Source organism: Podarcis erhardii (genome assembly GCF_964252035.2).
Source record: "Podarcis erhardii genome assembly, chromosome: 1".
In the NCBI taxonomy this organism is placed as follows: Eukaryota; Metazoa; Chordata; class Lepidosauria; order Squamata; family Lacertidae; genus Podarcis; species Podarcis erhardii.
In genome coordinates, this window is record NC_138497.1 from 15,706,058 (window position 1) to 15,716,393 (window position 10,336).

Consider the following 10,336-nt stretch of genomic DNA (forward strand, 5'->3'; position numbering starts at 1 on the left):
GTACCCTTTTCAGCACATATTTGACTTCACGGCTGGTCCCAGGATCTTGCTGTTAGACTGCAATCCAAAATTCACTTACTCCGAAGTAGCATTATTAACATTAATGGAACTGCTCCTCAGGAAATGGGGTTGTAGGTTAGGACTATGAGAGCCCAGTTCTGAAAACGATTTGGAAGATATCTTTGAGCCTTAATTAATTGGATTTTATTCCCTGCTTGCACAATGGTAGCATTCTATATAACTGCCGCGCTTTATCCATTTCTGCTCATTCCTTCTCTGAAATGCTTGTTATCTCATAATTACTAATAATAGTGCCAAATGGCACTCTCTCTCTTTCCTAATTAATGCTCTTGAAAGAAAGCAACTAGCAGAAATGGCTTCACATTGTCCTTTGGACAGTGGGTGGTTTTTCATTCTTATCCGACAAACTCAGTTGTGGCTCCTTTTCTAACCCCACATATGAGACGTCAAGGCAGGGATGGGTCAAAAGATGAGCGAATGGAGAAGGAAGAGAACCATGTCTGTTTGTAGTTTTTGCCCCCCTCTCTCCCTGGAGGCAAAATTAGGACAGAGTCTCAGAAGCGAAATTTGTAACACTTTCCCTGATCTCTCAACATGTGAGAAATAGCAACGCTTTACTGATACCCCCAATTTTCTGCAAGAGTGCTTACCCTCTGCATCTCCTGGTTATATAAAATAGAGATTTCATAACAGAAATCTTTATTACTTCGATAAACCATTTCAGTGGTACCTCGGAAGTTGAACAGAATCCATTCCGGAAGTCTGTTTGACTTCCAAAATGTTCGGAAAACAAGGCGCGGCTTCCGATTGGCTGCAGGAAGTCCCTGCAGCCAATCGGGAGCTGCGGAAGTCACGTTGGATGTTCAGGTTCCAAAGAACGTTCACAAACTGGAACACTCACTTCCGGGTTTGCGGTGTTTGGGAGCCAAAAAGTTCAACTCACAAGGGGTTCAGGCTCCAAAGTACAACTATATTATTATTATTATTATTATTATTATTATTATTATTATTATATCACAGGGCAGTTCACAACATAAAAATACAAAACGAAAACACAAAATATATAATAAATCAAGAACAAACCAATAACTCCCCTCCCTCAAACACATTTAAAAGACCAAAGAATGTTATTCAGCCAGGAGGTCAAATCGGTCATGATCAAATGGACAGAGGATATAGGACATAATATACAATTTGAGGGGAAATTCTGGAAAGTAAATCTGAAATTTACAGATTGTTCTCTTCTGAAAGAAAATTATATGAAAATGATGTATAGATGGTATATTACACCAGTACAGATAGCAAAAATGTACAAAACCGGGTGAAACACATGTTGGAAATGTAAAGAAAAAGAAGGAACTTTTTATCATATGTGGTGGGAATGTAGAGAAGTTTAAAAAAAATTGGGAAATGATATATAATGAATTCAAAAATGTTTAAAATGACATTTGTAAAAAAAACAACCAGAAGCATTTCTGCTAGGGATTGTAGGACAAGACCTGCCAAGAAAAACAAAGAACTTATTTATGTATGCTACAACAGCGGCAAGAGTCTTGATAGCACAAGGATGGAAGAACGAGGAAATCCCAACGAAAGAACAGTGGCAAGAAAAATTGATGAGCTACGCAGAGCTGACTAAATTGACATACAAATTGCAGGACAAGGACAACTGTGACTTTAAGGAAAAATGAGAGCTTTTTACAATATACTAAAAAGACAACAAAATGAATTGGACTCCTTGGCAGGTTTTGAATAAACATACACTAATTTATTGGTTGAAAACATGGTAAATAGATAATGTAAGGATATGTATAATTTTATAACATGCAGAGTATAATATGTGCTGAGAAATCAGAGAGAGGAGCTGAGGGAAGTCTTGGGGGGGAGGGTTTGAAGGGGGAAGGGGGGAAATAATGAATATGATATGTTTTGATAATTTGTTATGTTGAAATTGTTAATAAAAACTTTTTTTAAAAAAAGAATGTTATTCAGCCAAAGGACTGGTCATAGAGAAATGTTTTCACCTGGCGCTAAAGAATTGTAATGAAGGCATCAGGTGAGCCTCCTTGGAAAGCGCATTCAGCAAACAGGGAGCCACCAGAGGGGCGAAAGTCCCAAGCACAAGTGGTTGCCTTGACCAATCCAAGCACCTTGTCCACATCCTCAAGCCTTATGAACTGAAACTCGTCCAACACAACAGGACTAGACGGTGCTCTGGACACCTCTTGAGATTCATCTGCTGTAACAATGGAATCAAGATCCCAGTGGGTGCAAGTTATTTTATCCTCGAAATGCTTTGCAAACAGTCAGCTCTGCCACCTCCTCTGGGCCAGATTGCAAGAGGTCCTGTAGAACTCTACCAGATGGCACAATGCGGATGCAATGGAGTCAGCAAAGTATGCTTTCTTTGCTGCCTTCGCTGCCACTAGTTAGGTTCCATGATGTGCCCTCAGCAGTGTTTGACTGCAGAGAGAGCCTGGAAAGAAAGAGAGAAAGAGAAAGAGAGAGAGAAAGAGAGAGAGAGAGAGAGATCTATAGACCACAGCAACTCTTCCTTCCCAACCCTAAAGTCTGCCCTGATAATGCACCGAGTACTCAGGGGCACATCTGGGTAAGACCGACTCCACCCTGCTCACCCACCCAGGTCTCAGTGATACAGACCACCAGATCAGCCTACTCAGCCTCCAGATCAGCCTGTTAGGATATTTCCGTTCCTCCTTAAGAAGGGAGCAGGCTGTTGTGTGTCACAAGCCTGCGTACTTCCTGCTCACAGGAAGTTTCTGTTTTGTATATAGCTTTTGTTTTCTTGGTCTGATGCCTTGACATGAAGGCAGGCAGGCATGTTTTTCCTTTGTTCTGACCAACGCTGAATAAAGTTGTAAATATGCTCTTCTGGGTGCATCTTCTGTTGCGGAGTCTGCTGCAAGGGCATGCATGAGTCCTGGAATGAGTCTGAGGCTCGTGTCGCTAATTGACTGGTGCTGTTCCGATGGGAGTCTGGAGATCATCCAGAGACAACGATGGAGGCCTGCCTGATGAGGCTGCCCGATGGCCTTTGTCTCCCTGGCAGTATCCCAACACAGCCTCCTCCTCGTAGATGAGGGAGGTCTTACTCAGAGTCGACCTGGCATTCAGCAACAGCCGCCGCAGACCAGATAGCTGGCTGATAGGTCAACTACAATTCCCCAGGTTGGAGGAAGGGCTGGAACAGGGCACAGCCATTCTTCAAAATGAAGAATATTCATAACATCACCCCAGTCCTTCCAGGCATAGCTTTGCTGGAATACTCTTTCCCAGAACAGCTTCCATCACCCCCACACCATAGGAGTCAGTGGTGGCAGAACAAGGCAATGGTCTTTTGCATGCCTCTGTCCAGGGTCCTGAAAGGTCTTGCCTTGCCTCCCCTTGCCTGAATGGCACTTTGCCTCACCTGAGCATGGCTCAAAGCATCGGTTACCCCTCTGCTAAGAGGTACCACAAACAAAACCTGTTCTCTGGATGCAAGTTGGAGCCCAGCTGGGAGAGACCAGGACAAGTGCATCTGCTTCTATTTCTAAAAAGCTAGATTATACAGAGGGAGTATTAAGAATAATAATCACTATTCCAGATCACAGCAGTTTCTTATTGAGGTTGCACCAGTTTGCCATCTAGCTAGGGGCTAAATTCACGAGGAATCAGGCCTCCACATATGTCTCCCTATGAATCCACAGGCACAAATGTTGGCTTAATGAGCAGTGCTTCTTTCTGTTCCTTCTGCCAGCGCTGTGCACATGGAGACATCTTTTAAAAATAAGTAGCCACACATACCAGTTCTTTGGAAGGGGTACAAGGGTACAGAAGAATAATTACTCCTCCCAGCATGACTACTGATTCCCAAAGAGGGTTTCACATTTGAAGCCACAGCTACAGAGTGTGTCTATAGCTGGAGAGCAGCCTGCGTCTATTTCTGCAGTCGTGTTGATCCCTTTTTCTTGTTGACTGTGAAAAGGATGCATAAATACAGCCAAAGTGGTGTTCTGAGAATAGGGATGGGCAGATCTACCAATTTCAGTTCTTATTTGTCCAGTCTTAAATGAGGTCCTCCACATTTCTGCAGCAATTTACATTTTCTTTAATTAAAACAAACCCAAAACCCTCAAGAAAATTCTTCAGCCTGTTAGTGTGAATTTCTCCTAATAAACAGTTTTGACTAATGTACACATTTTTTTGCAAGAAACTTCCTCTAATACTATGCACTTGTATGTTATTTTCACCAATATATTCATATATATATATATATATTTGCGCCTATTCCCCTAACATATGCTCTTTTGTGAATGGGCCTTTTCCGCAGTGGTCTCCTGTTTGTGGAATGCTCTCCCCAGGGAGGAGCCACACTCCCCACAGAAGTGGAGTGGTGGCCAAACTTGGATGGCTTTAAAAACGGATTAGACAAACCCAGGGAGGACATGCTACAATCGCCATGTAGCTTCACTTTCAAAGGCAGTTTGTATCTGAATATCAGTTGCTGGGAATCGCAAGTGAGCAGAGTGCTGTAGCACTAAGGTCCTATTTGTGAGCTTCCCATGGGTTGACTTCATTGAGAACAGGGTGCCACATTAGATGGGCCATGGGCATGACCCAGCAGACTCCTCTTACGTTCTTGACATTTTGAATTGCACTCAGCAGCCAGTGCAGAAGAAGAAGAGTTTGGATTTGATATCCCGCTTTATCACTACCTGAAGGAGTCTCCAAGCGGCTAACAATCTCCTTTCCCTTCCTCCCCCACAACAAACACTCTGTGAGGCGAGTGGGGCTGAGAGACTTCAAAGAAGTGTGACTGGCCCAAGGTCACCCAGCAGCTGCATGTGGAGGAGCGGAGACGCGAACCCGGTTCCCCAGATTACGAGTCTACCGCTCTTAGCCACTACACCACACTGGCTCTCAGTGCAGCTGTTTAAGCAACAGGAAGATATGTTCTGTATGACCCAACTTGCTCCAGCAGCCGTGCTGCAGTAATTTTGGACCAACTGAAGTTTTCAAGACATCTCCAAACTGATCCCACGCATATATCCAAATGCAATAGTCTAGCCTGAAAGGACAGCAGCAGCAAGTCTATCACTATGTTTTGTTTTGTTTTTTAAAAAAGTTTTTTCAAGTTTATACATTTCATTAATTTTACAATCAATTTAACATTTCCAAATTTGACTTCCTTCCTCCTCTTTCTGCAGTTCCTTAATTATTATTTTTAATATCTTCTGTATATCCAAATTCATTTAATTTGCTCATTTAATTATCTACTTTAAATATATACTCTTATGAAACTGCAGGTTATTACAATAATCCTGCTGATGTTTTTATGTATTTGCAATTTATCTGTAAATATTCAATAAACCATTTCCATTCTTTTATAAAAAGTTTGTTTATCTTGCTTTCTTATTCTTCTGGTAAGTTTCGCCATTTCTGCATATTCTATAAGTTTTTGTATCCATTCTTCTTTTGCTGGGAATTCTTCTTCTTTCCACTTTGGGGGAAGTAGCATTCTTGTTGCTGTAGAAGTATACATAAACAAATTTCTATACAGTTTAGGTAGTTCTGTCCCTATAATTCCCCAAAGAAAAGCTTCTGGGTTTTTTTGAAAGAAAAGTTGATTTGAACACCCTTTTCAATTCATTGTATATCATTTCCCAGTATGCTTTAACCTTACTACAAGACCCACACATATGATAAAAAGAACCTCCTTTCTCTTAACATTTCCAACGCTTGTTTTAGATTTATACATTTTTGCCAGTTTACTCGGTGTTAGATACCAACTTTATATCATTTTCATATGATTTTCTCTTAAACCATAACATGCTGTAAATTTTATATCCATAAACAAGTCTATCACTGTTAATGAGAGGCCACAGCTGTTACACAATGCTTAGGCAGTAAAAGTTTGCTTAGTTCAGTGGTTTGAGATGGGAATCCAAGAAGGGTCAGTTTTAAGAGCCTCCACCTACTCACTCTGAGCTACAAACCTGATCTTTCCAGGGGAGTCCACATCAGGTTGAAGAACGCTCACCTGATTGACCAAACCACACCAATAGTATCTCCATCTTGTCTGGCTTGAGCTTCAGTCCACTGGCTGATAGCTAGCAATAGTGCAGTGGGGGAGGCTAGCCTGGACACAGTGTATAGTGAATAATTCCTTGAACTTATTTCCCATGCATGGACTCGGGGTGGTGGATATAACAGGGGACAAGCTCCACTTTTCATGAACAGTGAAAAGACAGGCTCTCTTGTGTGTGCAAGGCAGAGCTAGATTGCAGTAAAATTGTATGCCTTATCATAAGCCCATAGAAATTGGTGGGTTGCACTGGAAAGGAAGGCTAGCTCATAAAAGCTTCAGGAAAGAAGAATGGCTTAATTCAGAGGCAATCACAACAGCATAGCCTGGAGTGTGAGACAATGGCCAGTTTTACCATTCTGCAATGCATCTGGTGTGCAGCTAGGCATTCTCCAGAAAACCCTTAAATCTTAGCAAATACCCACATATAAAAGCAAACGCCAAGTCCCTGCATCCACTGGCGGGTTGCGAGTGCAAATCAAACAGGAACCAAAAGGGAAGTTTCTGCTATGAAACATGTGCTGTTAAAAAAACCACCTGAGAAGCAAATGGCAGTGTTTTCAAAAGCAACACCCTCCAGAGTCGAGCACAAGGCTTGCAGAAGCCAAATCTAGCAGCTTGCTCTTCCTCATCAACAACACCGCTTGAGCAAACTGCACTCACCAACAATCTAATAATAAATTAATAAATGACATACCCGGTGAAGAAATGAAATGATGAAATAGCTGGCCATTTGCTCTTCTTTTAAATTATGACCACAGTCAGTCACCTGGGCCAGGGTGCTCACTCTACCACACTCAGGTAATGCCCCCCCCCAATAAATAGGCATGAGAAATCATTGCCACCCATTAGGGATGGGAGGAGAAAGAAAGCAATCCAGTTCACTTTTAAAGTCAAATTTATCAAATTTGTACTTTCCAAAACAATACGGGAATCCAAGCACGCTCATCCTTCGAAATCCCCACTTATCTGAATTTTGCAAGCGTTCAACCAGTGTTTACAAAAATGCATATATCAGGTAAAAGGGGGCATTGAAATGAATGAATTGGTGAAAATAACAAAAATGTATTATGCAAAAAATGTGTACATAGGTCAAAACTGCAAACACAAATGTGTTATATCAGGAGAAACTCATACCAAAATGCTGAATAAATTTTCATGAGGATTTAAAAAGAAAAAAGAAAATTCACCACTTGCTGCAGAAATGTAGAGATTGGAATGTAAGATTGGAAAAAGGAGAAATTGAGAGACCTGAAATTGACAGATCTACCCATCTCTTCTACCACCTATTTACTATTTCTCTGTTCTTATTAGTAAGTGTATCAACCTAAGTGGCCCTTTAATATGAGAACTGAGAGACATAACTGATTTCTTTTCTGTTTTGCTTTGACTGCTTTCATCCTGTTAACGAACACACAGGCTGTTATTATTTCTACGCGATGCAAGCCAAACTGAACATTTGAGATGGAAGATTGCTGGGATATCTTGTCTAGGCTATTAGTACCCCGCTGTCTTTGGCCACAGATCTTCTCAAGGGATGCTGCAATCAAACCACTGGTGTCAAGTCGGCTGCGTTTAATGAAACCAGGATAAAGGAGCTTGATAAAAAAAAAACAGCAAGCTGTGTTTCCACTGTCTCACCGCCACTTCTCATTGAGATCTTTGGCATTAAAGTTTCCAGTGCTGAAGGTTCAGTGTCCTAAAAGTCTCCAGGTGAGGAATAACCATTTGGAAAGGCAGAATCAAGGGAGCAGACTATTTTCTGCTTAACTCGAGAAGTGGAGCATTGGGGAGGCAATGGTTGGGGGGGTCCCTGTTGCACAAGAAGGCAGCCCTGTTTAGGGAAGCTTTTAATGTTTAATAGATTATTGCATTTTAATACAGTGGTACCTCAGGTTAAGTACTTAATTCATTCCGGAGGTCCGTACTTAACCTGAAACTGTTCTTAACCTGAGGTACCACTTTAGCTAATGGGGCCTCCTGCTGCCACTGCACCGCTGGAGCACGATTTCTGTTCTCATCCTGAAGCAAAGTTCTTAACCCGAGGTACTATTTCTGGGTTAGCAGAGTCTGTAACCTGAAGTGTATGTAACCTGAAGCATATGTAACCTGAGGTACCACTGTATTCTGTTGGAAGTCGCCCAGAGTGGCTAGGGAAACCCAGCCAGATAGGTGGGGTATAAATAAATTATTATTATTATTATTATTATTATTATTATTATTATTATTATTATGCAGGTCTTTCACAGGCAGAACTCAATTCACATTCATGTGAATTCATGTGCTTCATCCTCACTCCACAAATACTATATATAACACTTGCTGCTTCTAACAAGTAACAGCAAAACTTCAGGCTCCCACACAAGATGGAACGCACAAATTCACACCCAAGGTGACGCCAGCTCATGCCTTAAGAGAGTAAAGGGGTTGTCTCTCCCACCACTTGGTTGGCCTGACATTAAGGCAAGTGACTTTATGAATCAAATGCAGAGGAAGGCAGAAACCAGGGTTTTCTCCAAACCATCTGTATGGATATTTAAAGAAATGCATTCATTTATGTGTCAGTGCTGTAGGAAACATTGGTATAGACTGCAGGGTTGCCATACGTCCAGGATTTCCCAGACATATCCGGAACACAGGAGTCAGAAGCTCAAAAACTTCCATTTTCTTTGTGAATTTGCCAAAAAAGCTCAACAGCTTTTCTGTCTGGGTTTTCACTGTTTGAAATATGGCAACCCTAATAGACAGAGCAATCATATATGCTACATAATATTGCAGATTCAAGGAGGTCAGCCTGGATGATGTTGGTGAGTTCCTAACCTGCGATCCTGTATCTGAGAGGGTACAGTGTATAAGAGAACAAGAGAATGGGCCTTTTCTGTAGTGGCTCCCTGGTTGTGGAATGCTCTCCCCAGAGGGGCTCACCTGGCACCATCATTACATGTCTTTAGATGCCAGGCAAAAACATTCCTCTTTACCCAGGGCCTGTGGCTATTAAATAATCTACAGCCTGTGGGGGAGAGGGCTGTTATTATAACGACTACTTTATTATTACGCTGTCTTTCAGCATGCTTTCTATTATGCTTTTATCATTGATGTTCTGGAATGTGCATTTAATGGGATCGTCTGATAAGGGGCGGCATATAAACTGAAATTATTTATTTATTTATTTATTTATTTATTTATTTATTTATTTATACGTACATAAATAAATACATATATACCCTGCCCATCTGGCTGGGTTTCCCCAGCCACTCTGGGCAGCTCCCAACAGAATATTAAAAACACAATAAAACATTGAACATTAAAAACTTCCCTGAACAGGGCTGCCTTCAGATGTCTTCTAAAAGTCAGAGAGTTCTTTATTTCCTTGACATCTGATGGGAGGGCGTTCCACAGGGCGGGTGCCACTACCGAGCAGGCCCTCTACCTGGTTCCCTGTAACCTCACTTCTCGCAGTGAGGAAACCGCCAGAAGGCCCTCGGAGCTGGACCTCAGTGTCCGGGCTGAACAATGAGGGTGGAGAGGTATACCAGTATACTTCAGGTATACCGGGTTGAGGCCATTTAGGGTTTTAAAAGTCAGCACCAACATTTTGAATTGTGCTTGGAAACGTACTGGGAGCCAATGTAGGTCTTTCAGGACCAGTGTTATATGGTCTCAGCAGCCACTCCCAATAATAATAGGAAACCAGCCAACCCATTCCCTTTGTTTAGGGTAGTAATGATATTGGCTGACCAGTTATGTGCTGTCATTTACATACCCTAAGCAATTGCTGTAGAGGCAGATGGGAGAGCTTTTCTCCACTGCCCCTCACCTGGCTGGAAGCCACGCCATCCCAGGGTGGGGGACAATAAGCCAATGAGTTTTTATATGTGCATTAGAGTTTTGGCTGGAAGCTGGAGACACAGAAGCTTGTCTTGTCCAGTTCTGTGCTGGATCCAAAGCTGTGACCTAGGGCTTCCCTGGAAACTTAATGGGGAAGCAAGGTTTTCAGGAGTGTTGATGCTGTGAGCCTCTCCATCCTATGCTCAGGTTGTGTACAGGGCCGTCTTTATCCGGGGTGCAAGGGGTGTGGTGCATCCGGGTGCAGGAATTCTGGGGAGCGCCTACTGTGTACCTACTCTCAATCGGCCGCAGTGAAAAGCAATGGAGCGAAAGCCCCCGCCCCCCTCCACCGCCGCTCTGTTACTCCGTAGCGTCAAATATTCCCGACGAGTCACGAAA